At 45.8% G+C, this 15,457-nt stretch overlaps 14 non-coding genes across 14 annotated transcripts; 4 read left to right on the forward strand and 10 right to left on the reverse strand.

Annotated features, from left to right (window-relative positions):
- Positions 1 to 5,713: 5,713 nt before the first annotated feature.
- trnay-aua (transfer RNA tyrosine (anticodon AUA)) lies at positions 5,714 to 5,800 on the reverse strand. The gene is given in 2 exon segments: positions 5,714 to 5,749; positions 5,764 to 5,800. It is a non-coding gene; the product is annotated as a tRNA-Tyr (tRNA).
- Positions 5,801 to 5,888: 88 nt separating this feature from the next.
- trnae-uuc (transfer RNA glutamic acid (anticodon UUC)) lies at positions 5,889 to 5,960 on the reverse strand. Its single transcript has one exon. It is a non-coding gene; the product is annotated as a tRNA-Glu (tRNA).
- A 1,491-nt stretch (positions 5,961 to 7,451) lies between these two features.
- trnar-acg (transfer RNA arginine (anticodon ACG)) lies at positions 7,452 to 7,524 on the reverse strand. Its single transcript has one exon. It is a non-coding gene; the product is annotated as a tRNA-Arg (tRNA).
- A 262-nt stretch (positions 7,525 to 7,786) lies between these two features.
- On the forward strand, positions 7,787 to 7,858 carry trnae-cuc (transfer RNA glutamic acid (anticodon CUC)). The gene has a single exon. It is a non-coding gene; the product is annotated as a tRNA-Glu (tRNA).
- An 89-nt stretch (positions 7,859 to 7,947) lies between these two features.
- On the reverse strand, positions 7,948 to 8,034 carry trnay-gua (transfer RNA tyrosine (anticodon GUA)). The gene is given in 2 exon segments: positions 7,948 to 7,983; positions 7,998 to 8,034. It is a non-coding gene; the product is annotated as a tRNA-Tyr (tRNA).
- A 1,653-nt stretch (positions 8,035 to 9,687) lies between these two features.
- Positions 9,688 to 9,760, reverse strand: trnar-acg (transfer RNA arginine (anticodon ACG)). Its single transcript has one exon. It is a non-coding gene; the product is annotated as a tRNA-Arg (tRNA).
- Positions 9,761 to 10,022: 262 nt separating this feature from the next.
- trnae-cuc (transfer RNA glutamic acid (anticodon CUC)) lies at positions 10,023 to 10,094 on the forward strand. Its single transcript has one exon. It is a non-coding gene; the product is annotated as a tRNA-Glu (tRNA).
- An 89-nt stretch (positions 10,095 to 10,183) lies between these two features.
- trnay-gua (transfer RNA tyrosine (anticodon GUA)) lies at positions 10,184 to 10,270 on the reverse strand. The gene is given in 2 exon segments: positions 10,184 to 10,219; positions 10,234 to 10,270. It is a non-coding gene; the product is annotated as a tRNA-Tyr (tRNA).
- Positions 10,271 to 11,921: 1,651 nt separating this feature from the next.
- Positions 11,922 to 11,994, reverse strand: trnar-acg (transfer RNA arginine (anticodon ACG)). Its single transcript has one exon. It is a non-coding gene; the product is annotated as a tRNA-Arg (tRNA).
- A 262-nt stretch (positions 11,995 to 12,256) lies between these two features.
- Positions 12,257 to 12,328, forward strand: trnae-cuc (transfer RNA glutamic acid (anticodon CUC)). Its single transcript has one exon. It is a non-coding gene; the product is annotated as a tRNA-Glu (tRNA).
- An 89-nt stretch (positions 12,329 to 12,417) lies between these two features.
- Positions 12,418 to 12,504, reverse strand: trnay-gua (transfer RNA tyrosine (anticodon GUA)). Its single transcript is given in 2 exon segments — positions 12,418 to 12,453; positions 12,468 to 12,504. It is a non-coding gene; the product is annotated as a tRNA-Tyr (tRNA).
- Positions 12,505 to 14,155: 1,651 nt separating this feature from the next.
- On the reverse strand, positions 14,156 to 14,228 carry trnar-acg (transfer RNA arginine (anticodon ACG)). Its single transcript has one exon. It is a non-coding gene; the product is annotated as a tRNA-Arg (tRNA).
- A 262-nt stretch (positions 14,229 to 14,490) lies between these two features.
- trnae-cuc (transfer RNA glutamic acid (anticodon CUC)) lies at positions 14,491 to 14,562 on the forward strand. The gene has a single exon. It is a non-coding gene; the product is annotated as a tRNA-Glu (tRNA).
- Positions 14,563 to 14,651: 89 nt separating this feature from the next.
- On the reverse strand, positions 14,652 to 14,738 carry trnay-gua (transfer RNA tyrosine (anticodon GUA)). Its single transcript is given in 2 exon segments — positions 14,652 to 14,687; positions 14,702 to 14,738. It is a non-coding gene; the product is annotated as a tRNA-Tyr (tRNA).
- Positions 14,739 to 15,457: the final 719 nt, after the last annotated feature.

Consider the following 15,457-nt stretch of genomic DNA (forward strand, 5'->3'; position numbering starts at 1 on the left):
GGATTCTGGTGCTTCTTTAACAATTCTTCATTCAGATAATCCCCCACTGAAAAATGAAAATACAGTAACATTAGAAGGTTTTGATGGAACAATTTCACTAGCATCTCAAACAGATAACATATCCTTTCAAATTGGCAAAGATGATTTTAAAGACAAAGCTTGGCTCAGTAAAACGGGTGATGGTCGCAGCATCCTAGGTTCAGATATTATGACCAAACGTGGTTATGTTATTGACTATGGCAACAACTGTATCTGGCGTAATTCTCAGACTGAAGATAAGGTTGTAGAAATTTCTGATGTACATGCTGTACATGCAATTAAGAGGTCAGAGGATTATGACTTAGATACATTGCTTTCAGTGGAAGATTCTGATCTGTCAGAATTACTGAACAAAAACAGAGGTGTGTTTGCTAAATCTAAACATGATTGTGGCCGAATTGATACTACTCTGATGGAAGTAAAGATTGAAGGGAGGGATCCACCCTCACTCAGGCAGTATAAATACCCAGATGAAGCAAATCCATATATACAGCGAACTGTGGATTCTCTATTAGAACAGGGTGTTATCAGACCATGCTTTTCTCCATCATTAGCCCCAATTTGGCCTGTCCGCAAACCAGATGATTCATGGAGATTGTGCATAGACTACAGAGAACTTAACAAATGTACACAGACGTGTGCACCTGTAGTAGCTTCCACTCCAGACGTGTTAGCATCTCTCCTACCTGAAGCAAGCTATTATTCAGCTCTTGATGTGTCTAATGGTTTTTGGTCAATTCCATTACATCCAGAATGCCAGTATAAGTTTGCTTTTAAGTTCAGAAACACGCAGTACACATGGAATGTTCTGCCACAAGGTTTTGTGAACTCACCTACTCTGTTTCATCAGAGTTTAGCTAAAATACTAGAGCGATTCTCTAAGCCTGAATGTTTGATTCAGTATGTAGATGATTTGCTGTTACAAACAGCTACCAGGGAAGAACATCTCACTCTACTTGAAGAATTACTTCAATTGCTGAAAGAAGCTGGACTAAAACTGAATCCAAAAAAAGCTCAGTTACTCCAGTCAGAAGTCACCTATCTAGGAATCAAAATAAGTGAAGGGGGGCGTACACCTGATCCACATAAAGTGGAAATTATTCAGAGACTCCCAGTTCCAGTTTCAGTAACAGCTTTGAGGTCATTTTTAGGTTTAGTGGGCTTTTGTAGAGAATTCATTGAAGGCTTTGCTGATATTGCAAAACCATTGAACACTCTTCTTTCTGGAAAAAAGAAGAAAAAGACAGATTCTTTAGAATGGGGTCCTGATCATCAGACAGCCTTTGAAAAATTGAAGGTAGCATTGATTGAAGCTCCAGCATTACGCAATCCAGATAGAACACAACCATTTATGTTACAGACAGCTGCAACAGAGGAGGCTCTTTCAGCTGTCCTCCTTCAAGAAGTACAGGGAAATTTGCGCCCCGTTGCTTATGCTTCTCGAGTACTCTCCCCAGTTGAAAAATCTTTTGACTCTTGTACAAGACACCTTTTGTCAGTCCACTGGGCAATGTCACATTTTGAATACATTTATGGTTTCAATGAAGTTACATTGTATACTCCGCACACACCCCTACAGCTCCTTTTAAATGGTAAGGTAAAGGGAGTATCCAGTGCAAAACTAGGCAGGTGGACACTAGACTTAGGGTCTAAAAATTTGAAAACTGTATACAAGCCTAATTCAATGCTTCCTAGAACACTTCTGTATGAAGGTATCCCACACACATGTCAAGACGAGCACATCCGCCCCCCTGAAAGTGTCTTTGAGGTAAAAGCAAATGTAGGAGCTGTGGATGTGTATGTTGATGGTTCTAGATATTGGCAAGATGGGCAGTATCATACAGGTTTTGCAATCCATTCTGAAAAAGGGAACTTTTTGTATAAATACCCACCCCATTTTTCAGCTCAGAAAGCAGAAGTGACAGCAGTGTTACAGGCACTAGAGGTAATTCCAAATTCAGATTTGAATATCTATTCAGATTCTGCATTTGTAGTTAATTCTCTTACAGAATATCTACCCATTTGGCAGAAGAGAGGTTTTACTAGTGCTGATGGCCAGCCTCTGATTCACTGTGGACCAATCAAAGCTTTGTGGTTAGCTGCAAAGAATAACACTCATAAGATTGCACTGTTGAAAGTTAAAGCACATCAGAAGAAAGGGACAGACAAACATGGCGATGGAAATTTAATTGTTGATGAGTTAGCAAAGAAAGCTGCTGTAGAAGGGGTCAAATTTTCTGGTACCGCAGAACAAGAATCAATTGCCACCATTAACATTAAAGAGCCAGTAGACCTGAAAAGTGCTCAACAGATTGACCCTCTAATCACAGAAGCAATCAGGTTGAAAAAAAGTGAACAAAAGATTACTGATGGTCCATTTGCGCAACATGATACACAGCTAATTGTACATGATGACATCTTAATGTACAGAAATGGTGAAACTGTAGTGTGGGTTCCACCTGCTAAATTGCGAAATGATATTTTGTATCATATCCACAATCAGGGGGGACATTTAGGTGTAACCAAAGTAAAAGACAGAATAGTCAATTTGTTCTGGTGGCCAAGCATGGATAAAGATGTAAAAAGTTACTGTGCAAATTGTTTAATGTGCGCCCAAATGAACCCATCAGGGGTTAAAAAGAAAGGCTCATTAAGACCTATGTCCTTGCTGAAGGGCCCTGGACAAACCTTCAGATTGACTATATTGGCCCTCTACCTACAGCAAAAGGTGGATACAGATATATATTAGTGGTAGTTGACACATTCAGTAAGTGGATTGAGGCATTTCCGATTAAATCTGATACAGCTTCTGCCACACCACGAATACTTTGGGAACAAATTTTCTGTAGATTTGGCCTTCCTCTGAGTTTGGAAAGTGATAGAGGCACTCATTTCACAGGAAAAATTCATACAGATCTTGCACAAATGCTGGGAATAAAACATCGACTTCACATAGCACAACACCCACAATCTTCAGGAGGGGTAGAAAGATTAAACAGAACTTTGAAGACAGCCTTGAAAAAAATGGTGTTGGAAAATGGCCCCAATTGGGCTCAAAACCTTCCAAGTATATTAATGTCAGTCAGGGGAACAGTTCATAAAAGCACAGGTTACAGCCCCTATGAATTAATGACAGGAAGGAAAATGAGACTACCGGAACACCTTTTCTTTGAACTCCCCAAACCTATGATTGAAGGGTGGACAACTGAAACCTTTTTGAATAATCTGTGTAGTTCTCTACCTGCCATACACCACCACGCTGCTCAACAAATAGGACTCAGTCAAAAATACAACAAGATGTATTATGACCAAAGCGTGCATATGCATAAATTTGAGCTTGGTGATGAGGTCATGGTAAAGAACTACCAACATGAGGGTCCATGGACCTCTAATTGGTTGGGACCATACACAGTAATTGATAAATGTGGAGATGCAGTCTACAAGCTCAGCCATAAGACAAAAAATAGAAAACGGATGAAGAAATGGTTCCACATTGATCAAATGAAACCCTACAAACATTCAGAAGACAATCCTATAGAGCCTGTATAGGAAATAACAGCGTATACATAACTTGTATCTTTATTGTTTGTTTTTTTTTTTTCTACTTGTTTTCATGTATATATGATTTGATGTGTTATGCGGGGTGGGGGGGGTAAATAATATTTTTTGTTTTTCTGCATATGTGTGGCAGGATTCTTAAACCAGAAGCGATGTGGTGATGGATCCTCACAGTGGTTCTACCAATGACAGTGATAATGCAAGAATGCCCAGAAATGCAACCAGCACCTCCCTCTGGCAGAGTAACGAAACCATATAAAGGAGTACTGGTCAACAATATTCAATGGATCCATGTTCCAGTCCTATTAAAGCTGACAGCATGGTCCCCAGATCTGGATGAGCGATGCCAAAGAGAAAGAATGAAAGAAATGTACAAAGATCTTTTGACAACAGCGTTCCTGATATGCCAAGGAGCTGTAGCTACCAGCTCACCCACAAGACAGCTGTCAAGAGAACCCCCGACTAATTACTTAGAGAAAATATCATCTGGACAAAAACTGTTAGGATTGGTTGACAACATACTAGGAGCCACTGGAACAGGTTTAGGCATATCAAACTGGATCAGCACTAAAGAACTTTAACAAAAAGAACTCAAACTTAAAACTCTTGCTGAGAAACTGGTTTTGCAAACAGATGCATATCTACAAGAGGGACTAAAGGAAAAAGAAACGGTGCAAGTTATCTACAAGATTGCATCTGCCCTCTCCATTATTGTAAAAAAAAAAAAAAAAAAAAAAAAAAAAAAAAAAAAATTATTCTGTGAGCAGAATGCTTTGGAAAAACAACCATTGTGTGGAACACCTTAGGCAAACTATGAATTGTGTGAAATCAACTTAACTCAAGTCCATGATAATTTCCTTAGAGTAATAGTTTCTGACAAGAAAACATGTATTACAACAACCGTGGATCAATTCTCCTCATGGACCTTGGATCAATGGACCTTTTGTCCAATTAATAATACTTCATTTTCATACAGGACAAGATTTTGTCTAGACGAATGTATGGTGGAGATTTGGTTATTGCATACTCTAGTTTAGTTTAGAATGTAACTTTTAAAATTGCTTTATGTACGTTTGTATCTTTCTTATTATGTGTCAAATGCATTTTGTTATTCTGTATGTGTGTTATGGTAGAAAGCGCCAAATCACAGATAATTCAGTGATCAATGTTGGACAATCCCTTTGGTGGTGATGATGATTCTTGATGACAGCTTCCAAACCCTAGATCTCAATTTAACAAACAAGTGTGTTTAAACAAAAACGGTGATAATTTAGCTCAAAATGAAATAGAGCTCAATCCAGTGTGCATGAGGCGTCGACCCAAAGACGGGTAAGATTTTCCAAGGCCAGTGGGGAACAACCTAAGGCAGGGCGTCGCCGCCACTGGCACCTGCCTAGAAAGGTTGGTGTAATTTGTGTGAAAGAGTAGATTTGATGCTTCTTTTCTATGCCAAAGAGCATCAGAGAGGGGACTGTAAGAAACTAAGTCTGCCTCGACCCAACTTCTACTTTATTTCACAAGTCTTCCATGCTTCTTTCTTAACAAAGAGCTTAATTATCACAGAGAGGAGAGTTCCTCAAGTAAATCATTTAAGCATTTAAATAATGTCTTTGGAATGATAATTTACTTCTTATAGCATGGGAGCGGCAGCGAGCCATCAAGAACCATCTGCTGACCAAAAGGAATTTTGTTTAAACTCATTTATCATAACAGTTGGTATTCTCACCTGAAAGTCTACTCAAGGTCTGGGAACGGAAGAGTATCACTTTTATTGTTGTTCTCAATTTACATTCAAAGCAAAAGCTTATTAACATGTTAAGCGGGTATACCGAAAGGTCTGGGATTGCTATTCTTAATTTACATTTGAAGTGAAAGCTTATTAACATGTTAAGCGGGAAGAAACAGTATAAGATGTTTAAACCGAGGATGATCGGGATTCAGTTCCAACTCCGATGAATCCGAAGTGTTGTCTCCACTTTGACACTACTTTTCTGGAATAAAACTTATTTTTTTCTTCAAGACGTTCTCATCTATTTTCTTACAATGGTGAACTTCGATCTGTGGTACGCATGCAGTCTTCGCAAAGGGAAGAAAGCGGCTCTGAGCGCAAAAGTCATCCTTCGAGCCGGAGTCGAACCAGCGACCTAAGGATTGCCAACATCCCACCTACAGTCCTCCGCTCTACCAACTGAGCTATCGAAGGCTGACGAGGGAGCTCCACAACCTCACACTATAGGGTCGCTGCAGTCCGGCTGCTGGCCGAAAAGGACAGAAGCAAAAGCGCTCAAGCCTTCCCAAACCGGAAGTCGAACCCGGACCGCCTGGGTGAAAACCAGGAATCCTGACCGCTAGACCATATGGGAACTGCCACGCAGGAGGCCCAGCCTTGGCCCACACTCCAGTTCTTTCTGATCGCTTGCACTTCACTGCTACGCTTGCACAAGTGCCACTCATACACTTACGCACTCTCTCATACACAGCTTCCTGGTTTCCGTAACCTAGAATCTTCAGATCCGTAGTCATAAGCGTTATCCTTTGTGCCACCGGCACTCTGTTCAGCACCTTGCTAGCCCATTGCATGAAGTAAGGACAAGGCTCTGTCATTCCGGAGTTCCTTCACCACACATTCTGCTTTGTTTTTATGGCAAGAGGTTGTGTGGATGGGATGCTCTAACAGGATTCCCGACAGTCCCTCCATAGAAGACCTGCGATCCAGGGCTGGAGACTCTCACCTCTCCAAGAGGAGGTTAAAAGCCATGGTTTCTTTTATGCCTTTGTGTCAGAGCATTTAGGTGTTGCTGCAGCTCAGAGACCTACAAGTGGAGGAGATTACACTGCAAGTTGGCTGGGTGACCACTAAGTGGTAGGCACTTATGCCACAAGTAGGCTAGCTTTGCGATTGATGTGGCTGTAGTAGACAGTAATAAAAAAAAATAATAATAAATAAAAAACTGGTTACTCTGAGGTTGTGTTTAGGCTTGGGGTAGGTGTAAAACTGAATAAAACGCAGCAGGTTACTGTGAGGTTGGCGCCAAGGGCTGGGGTAGGTGTGATAATAATAAAATATGCAATAGGTTGTATTCTGTGCCTTGTACAAGACATTGCATAAATGAGAACCTCATGGAGGTTTGTTACTGTGAGGTTGGGTTTAGAGTTGTGGTAGGTTTGGAGGTTAATAAAACACAGCAGCATACTGTGAGGTTGGGTTTCGCATTGGGGTAGGTTTGACATTCAAATATAATAGGTTGGACGCAGTGTCTTGTACGAGACATTAAACGAATGAAAACTCCAGGAGGTTTGTACAGCCCACTTGGAGCTCAAGTCTCACCCACTTGGAGCTGACCAGGCCATTTGGAGCAGGCTCCGATTTCTATTTATACCTTTCTCAGTCAGGTAACTTCCTTTTCAGTAATATGAGCATCTGCACTGTGTGGCATATTTGCAGACATTTAACAGAGACTACAAACATTGCTCACACTGGTCTGAGATGGTCATTTTGACTGCAATCTTGTTTTAGGTGGGCACTTTGTTTTTGAATCTTGTCTGATTTTCCTATGTTTATCTGTGCTGCAGTAGAACGCCTTAGCCTCACAGCAAACATTGTGGTTTACAAGCTGTCACTGGCATCTTCCCAGGAGAGTGGCTGTCCTGGTTTCCTCTGGAAGTCCTGAGGTATGTGCGGGACCAAGACATGAGAGCAGTTGGGGCAGCCTTTAAAAGCAGGGGAGCACCCCACAGGCTCTGGGCCGGCGGCCCCAGAAACTCGATTCACTCCAGAGTAGAACTGAACAGCTCCGGCTGGGGCAAACGGCGACTGCAGTGCACTGACTGACAGCAACGCAAAAAGCTCTGAGCGAGCCAGCCAGGAGTCGAACCTAGAATCTTCTGATCCGTAGTCAGACGCGTTATCCATTGCGCCACTGGCCCAGTCTCTGTCTGTAGTGCGCCTGTTGCTCAAAAGAGGACACAGCTCTGTCAGCATGGAGTTCCATCAACGCATGCTGTGCTTTGTTATCATGGCAAGTTGTGGTGTCGATAGGATGCACTTACACAGAGCATGAGACAGTCCCTCCCTGGAAGAACTGTGATCCAGGCTCTGAGACTTTTTCCCTTTCCAGGAGGAGGTTACAGGCGTAATTTTTGTCTAAGGAGCTGCAGCACACTTGGCTAGGGCAAGTTTTGCCTGCCTTCCCTGGTGGTCTAGTGGTTAGGATTCGGCGCTCTCACCGCCGCGGCCTGGGTTCGATTCCCGGTCAGGGAACTTTCTTTTCATTTCCATGGTGAACTTCGATCTGTGGTGCGCATGCAGTCTTCGCAAAGGGAAGAAAGTGGCTCTGAGCGCAAAAGTCGTCCTTCGAGCCGGAGTCGAACCAGCGACCTAAGGATTGCCAACATCCCACCTACAGTCCTCCGCTCTACCAACTGAGCTATCGAAGGCTGACGAGGGAGCTCCACTACCTCACACTATAGGGTCGCTGCAGTCCGGCTGCTGGCCGAAAAGGACAGAAGCAAAAGCACTCAAGCCTTCCCAAACCGGGAGTCGAACCCGGGCCCCCTGGGTAAAAACCAGGAATCCTGACCGCTAGACCATATGGTAACTGCCACGCAGGAGGCCCAGTCTTGGCCCACACTCCAGTTCTTTCTGATCGCTCGCACTTCACTGCTACGCTTGCACAAGTGCCACTCATACACTTACGCACTCTCTCATACACAGCTTCCTGGTTTCCGTAACCTAGAATCTTCAGATCCGTAGTCATAAGCGTTATCCTTTGTGCCACCGGCACTCTGTTCAGCACCTTGCTAGCCCATTGCATGAAGTAAGGACAAGGCTCTGTCATTCCGGAGTTCCTTCACCACACATTCTGCTTTGTTTTTATGGCAAGAGGTTGTGTGGATGGGATGCTCTAACAGGATTCCCGACAGTCCCTCCATAGAAGACCTGCGATCCAGGGCTGGAGACTCTCACCTCTCCAAGAGGAGGTTAAAAGCCATGGTTTCTTTTATGCCTTTGTGTCAGAGCATTTAGGTGTTGCTGCAGCTCAGAGACCTACAAGTGGCGGAGATTACACTGCAAGTTGGCTGGGTGACCACTAAGTGGTAGGCACTTATGCCACAAGTAGGCTAGCTTTGCGATTGATGTGGCTGTAGTAGACAGTAATTAAAAAAAAAATAATAATAAATAAAAAACTGGTTACTCTGAGGTTGTGTTTAGGCTTGGGGTAGGTGTAAAACTGAATAAAACGCAGCAGGTTACTGTGAGGTTGGCGCCAAGGGCTGGGGTAGGTGTGATAATAATAAAATATGCAATAGGTTGTATTCTGTGCCATGTACAAGACATTGCATAAATGAGAACCTCATGGAGGTTTGTTACTGTGAGGTTGGGTTTAGAGTTGTGGTAGGTTTGGAGGTTAATAAAACACAGCAGCATACTGTGAGGTTGGGTTTCGCATTGGGGTAGGTTTGACATTCAAATATAATAGGTTGGACGCAGTGTCTTGTACGAGACATTAAACGAATGAAAACTCCAGGAGGTTTGTACAGCCCACTTGGAGCTCAAGTCTCACCCACTTGGAGCTGACCAGGCCATTTGGAGCAGGCTCCGATTTCTATTTATACCTTTCTCAGTCAGGTAACTTCCTTTTCAGTAATATGAGCATCTGCACTGTGTGGCATATTTGCAGACATTTAACAGAGACTACAAACATTGCTCACACTGGTCTGAGATGGTCATTTTGACTGCAATCTTGTTTTAGGTGGGCACTTTGTTTTTGAATCTTGTCTGATTTTCCTATGTTTATCTGTGCTGCAGTAGAACGCCTTAGCCTCACAGCAAACATTGTGGTTTACAAGCTGTCACTGGCATCTTCCCAGGAGAGTGGCTGTCCTGGTTTCCTCTGGAAGTCCTGAGGTATGTGCGGGACCAAGACATGAGAGCAGTTGGGGCAGCCTTTAAAAGCAGGGGAGCACCCCACAGGCTCTGGGCCGGCGGCCCCAGAAACTCGATTCACTCCAGAGTAGAACTGAACAGCTCCGGCTGGGGCAAACGGCGACTGCAGTGCACTGACTGACAGCAACGCAAAAAGCTCTGAGCGAGCCAGCCAGGAGTCGAACCTAGAATTTTCTGATCCGTAGTCAGACACGTTATCCATTGCGCCACTGGCCCAGTCTCTGTCTGTAGTGCGCCTGTTGCTCGAAAGAGGACACAGCTCTGTCAGCATGGAGTTCCATCAACGCATGCTGTGCTTTGTTATCATGGCAAGTTGTGGTGTCGATAGGATGCACTTACACAGAGCATGAGACAGTCCCTCCCTGGAAGAACTGTGATCCAGGCTCTGAGACTTTTTCCCTTTCCAGGAGGAGGTTACAGGCGTAATTTTTGTCTGAGGAGCTGCAGCACACCTGGCTAGGGCAAGTTTTGCCAGCCTTCCCTGGTGGTCTAGTGGTTAGGATTCGGCGCTCTCACCGCCGCGGCCCGGGTTCGATTCCCGGTTAGGGAACTTTCTTTTCATTTCCATGGTGGACGTCGAGCTGTGGTGCGCATGCCGTCTTCGCAAAGGGAAGAAAGCGGCTCTGAGCACAAAAGTCGTCCTTCGAGCCGGAGTCGAACCAGCGACCTAAGGATTGCCAACATCCCACCTACAGTCCTCCGCTCTACCAACTGAGCTATCGAAGGCTGACGAGGGAGCTCCACAACCTCACACTATAGGGTCGCTGCAGTCCGGCTGCTGGCCGAAAAGGACAGAAGCAAAAGCGCTCAAGCCTTCCCAAACCGGGAGTCGAACCCAGGCCGCCTGGGTGAAAACCATGAATCCTGACCGCTAGACCATATGGGAACTGCCACTCATGAGGCCCAGTCTTGGCCCACACTCCAGTTCTTTCTGATCGCTCGCACTTCCCTGCTCCGCTTGCACAAGTGCCACTCATACACTTACGCACTCTCTCATACACAGCTTCCTGGTTTCCGTAACCTGAAATCTTCAGATCCGTAGTCATAAGCGTTATCCTTTGTGCCACCGGCACTCTGTTCAGCACCTTGCTAGCCCATTGCATGAAGTAAGGACAAGGCTCTGTCATTCCGGAGTTCCTTCACCACACATTCTGCTTTGTTTTTATGGCAAGAGGTTGTGTGGATGGGATGCTCTAACAGGATTCCCGACAGTCCCTCCATAGAAGACCTGCGATCCAGGGCTGGAGACTCTCACCTCTCCAAGAGGAGGTTAAAAGCCATGGTTTCTTTTATGCCTTTGTGTCAGAGCATTTAGGTGTTGCTGCAGCTCAGAGACCTACAAGTGGAGGAGATTACACTGCAAGTTGGCTGGGTGACCACTAAGTGGTAGGCACTTATGCCACAAGTAGGCTAGCTTTGCGATTGATGTGGCTGTAGTAGACAGTAATTAAAAAAAATAATAATAAATAAAAAACTGGTTACTCTGAGGTTGTGTTTAGGCTTGGGGTAGGTGTAAAACTGAATAAAACGCAGCAGGTTACTGTGAGGTTGGCGCCAAGGGCTGGGGTAGGTGTGATAATAATAAAATATGCAATAGGTTGTATTCTGTGCCATGTACAAGACATTGCATAAATGAGAACCTCATGGAGGTTTGTTACTGTGAGGTTGGGTTTAGAGTTGTGGTAGGTTTGGAGGTTAATAAAACACAGCAGCATACTGTGAGGTTGGGTTTCGCATTGGGGTAGGTTTGACATTCAAATATAATAGGTTGGACGCAGTGTCTTGTACGAGACATTAAACGAATGAAAACTCCAGGAGGTTTGTACAGCCCACTTGGAGCTCAAGTCTCACCCACTTGGAGCTGACCAGGCCATTTGGAGCAGGCTCCGATTTCTATTTATACCTTTCTCAGTCAGGTAACTTCCTTTTCAGTAATATGAGCATCTGCACTGTGTGGCATATTTGCAGACATTTAACAGAGACTACAAACATTGCTCACACTGGTCTGAGATGGTCATTTTGACTGCAATCTTGTTTTAGGTGGGCACTTTGTTTTTGAATCTTGTCTGATTTTCCTATGTTTATCTGTGCTGCAGTAGAACGCCTTAGCCTCACAGCAAACATTGTGGTTTACAAGCTGTCACTGGCATCTTCCCAGGAGAGTGGCTGTCCTGGTTTCCTCTGGAAGTCCTGAGGTATGTGCGGGACCAAGACATGAGAGCAGTTGGGGCAGCCTTTAAAAGCAGGGGAGCACCCCACAGGCTCTGGGCCGGCGGCCCCAGAAACTCGATTCACTCCAGAGTAGAACTGAACAGCTCCGGCTGGGGCAAACGGCGACTGCAGTGCACTGACTGACAGCAACGCAAAAAGCTCTGAGCGAGCCAGCCAGGAGTCGAACCTAGAATCTTCTGATCCGTAGTCAGACGCGTTATCCATTGCGCCACTGGCCCAGTCTCTGTCTGTAGTGCGCCTGTTGCTCAAAAGAGGACACAGCTCTGTCAGCATGGAGTTCCATCAACGCATGCTGTGCTTTGTTATCATGGCAAGTTGTGGTGTCGATAGGATGCACTTACACAGAGCATGAGACAGTCCCTCCCTGGAAGAACTGTGATCCAGGCTCTGAGACTTTTTCCCTTTCCAGGAGGAGGTTACAGGCGTAATTTTTGTCTAAGGAGCTGCAGCACACTTGGCTAGGGCAAGTTTTGCCTGCCTTCCCTGGTGGTCTAGTGGTTAGGATTCGGCGCTCTCACCGCCGCGGCCCGGGTTCGATTCCCGGTCAGGGAACTTTCTTTTCATTTCCATGGTGAACTTCGATCTGTGGTGCGCATGCAGTCTTCGCAAAGGGAAGAAAGTGGCTCTGAGCGCAAAAGTCGTCCTTCGAGCCGGAGTCGAACCAGCGACCTAAGGATTGCCAACATCCCACCTACAGTCCTCCGCTCTACCAACTGAGCTATCGAAGGCTGACGAGGGAGCTCCACTACCTCACACTATAGGGTCGCTGCAGTCCGGCTGCTGGCCGAAAAGGACAGAAGCAAAAGCACTCAAGCCTTCCCAAACCGGGAGTCGAACCCGGGCCCCCTGGGTAAAAACCAGGAATCCTGACCGCTAGACCATATGGTAACTGCCACGCAGGAGGCCCAGTCTTGGCCCACACTCCAGTTCTTTCTGATCGCTCGCACTTCACTGCTACGCTTGCACAAGTGCCACTCATACACTTACGCACTCTCTCATACACAGCTTCCTGGTTTCCGTAACCTAGAATCTTCAGATCCGTAGTCATAAGCGTTATCCTTTGTGCCACCGGCACTCTGTTCAGCACCTTGCTAGCCCATTGCATGAAGTAAGGACAAGGCTCTGTCATTCCGGAGTTCCTTCACCACACATTCTGCTTTGTTTTTATGGCAAGAGGTTGTGTGGATGGGATGCTCTAACAGGATTCCCGACAGTCCCTCCATAGAAGACCTGCGATCCAGGGCTGGAGACTCTCACCTCTCCAAGAGGAGGTTAAAAGCCATGGTTTCTTTTATGCCTTTGTGTCAGAGCATTTAGGTGTTGCTGCAGCTCAGAGACTTACAAGTGGAGGAGATTACACTGCAAGTTGGCTGGGTGACCACTAAGTGGTAGGCACTTATGCCACAAGTAGGCTAGCTTTGCGATTGATGTGGCTGTAGTAGACAGTAATAAAAAAAAATAATAATAAATAAAAAACTGGTTACTCTGAGGTTGTGTTTAGGCTTGGGGTAGGTGTAAAACTGAATAAAACGCAGCAGGTTACTGTGAGGTTGGCGCCAAGGGCTGGGGTAGGTGTGATAATAATAAAATATGCAATAGGTTGTATTCTGTGCCATGTACAAGACATTGCATAAATGAGAACCTCATGGAGGTTTGTTACTGTGAGGTTGGGTTTAGAGTTGTGGTAGGTTTGGAGGTCAATAAAACACAGCAGCATACTGTGAGGTTGGGTTTCGCATTGGGGTAGGTTTGACATTCAAACATAATAGGTTGGACGCAGTGTCTTGTACGAGACATTAAACGAATGAAAACTCCAGGAGGTTTGTACAGCCCACTTGGAGCTCAAGTCTCACCCACTTGGAGCTGACCAGGCCATTTGGAGCAGGCTCCGATTTCTATTTATACCTTTCTCAGTCAGGTAACTTCCTTTTCAGTAATATGAGCATCTGCACTGTGTGGCATATTTGCAGACATTTAACAGAGACTACAAACATTGCTCACACTGGTCTGAGATGGTCATTTTGACTGCAATCTTGTTTTAGGTGGGCACTTTGTTTTTGAATCTTGTCTGATTTTCCTATGTTTATCTGTGCTGCAGTAGAACGCCTTAGCCTCACAGCAAACATTGTGGTTTACAAGCTGTCACTGGCATCTTCCCAGGAGAGTGGCTGTCCTGGTTTCCTCTGGAAGTCCTGAGGTATGTGCGGGACCAAGACATGAGAGCAGTTGGGGCAGCCTTTAAAAGCAGGGGAGCACCCCACAGGCTCTGGGCCGGCGGCCCCAGAAACTCGATTCACTCCAGAGTAGAACTGAACAGCTCCGGCTGGGGCAAACATCGACTGCAGTGCACTGACTGACAGCAACGCAAAAAGCTCTGAGCGAGCCAGCCAGGAGTCGAACCTAGAATCTTCTGATCCGTAGTCAGACGCGTTATCCATTGCGCCACTGGCCCAGTCTCTGTCTGTAGTGCACCTGTTGCTCAAAAGAGGACACAGCTCTGTCAGCATGGAGTTCCATCAACGCATGCTGTGCTTTGTTATCATGGCAAGTTGTGGTGTCGATAGGATGCACTTACACAGAGCATGAGACAGTCCCTCCCTGGAAGAACTGTGATCCAGGCTCTGAGACTTTTTCCCTTTCCAGGAGGAGGTTACAGGCGTAATTTTTGTCTGAGGAGCTGCAGCACACTTGGCTAGGGCAAGTTTTGCCTGCCTTCCCTGGTGGTCTAGTGGTTAGGATTCGGCGCTCTCACCGCCGCGGCCCGGGTTCGATTCCCGGTCAGGGAACTTTCTTTTCATTTCCATGGTGAACTTCGATCTGTGGTGCGCATGCAGTCTTCGCAAAGGGAAGAAAGTGGCTCTGAGCGCAAAAGTCGTCCTTCGAGCCGGAGTCGAACCAGCGACCTAAGGATTGCCAACATCCCACCTACAGTCCTCCGCTCTACCAACTGAGCTATCGAAGGCTGACGAGGGAGCTCCACTACCTCACACTATAGGGTCGCTGCAGTCCGGCTGCTGGCCGAAAAGGACAGAAGCAAAAGCACTCAAGCCTTCCCAAACCGGGAGTCGAACCCGGGCCCCCTGGGTAAAAACCAGGAATCCTGACCGCTAGACCATATGGTAACTGCCACGCAGGAGGCCCAGTCTTGGCCCACACTCCAGTTCTTTCTGATCGCTCGCACTTCACTGCTACGCTTGCACAAGTGCCACTCATACACTTACGCACTCTCTCATACACAGCTTCCTGGTTTCCGTAACCTAGAATCTTCAGATCCGTAGTCATAAGCGTTATCCTTTGTGCCACCGGCACTCTGTTCAGCACCTTGCTAGCCCATTGCATGAAGTAAGGACAAGGCTCTGTCATTCCGGAGTTCCTTCACCACACATTCTGCTTTGTTTTTATGGCAAGAGGTTGTGTGGATGGGATGCTCTAACAGGATTCCCGACAGTCCCTCCATAGAAGACCTGCGATCCAGGGCTGGAGACTCTCACCTCTCCAAGAGGAGGTTAAAAGCCATGGTTTCTTTTATGCCTTTGTGTCAGAGCATTTAGGTGTTGCTGCAGCTCAGAGACTTACAAGTGGAGGAGATTACACTGCAAGTTGGCTGGGTGACCACTAAGTGGTAGGCACTTATGCCACAAGTAGGCTAGCTTTGCGATTGATGTGGCTGTAGTAGACAGT

This window comes from Danio rerio, chromosome 15 (assembly GCF_052040795.2).
Source record: "Danio rerio strain M-AB ecotype USA chromosome 15, GRCz13ab, whole genome shotgun sequence".
NCBI classification, from domain to species: domain Eukaryota; kingdom Metazoa; phylum Chordata; class Actinopteri; order Cypriniformes; family Danionidae; genus Danio; species Danio rerio.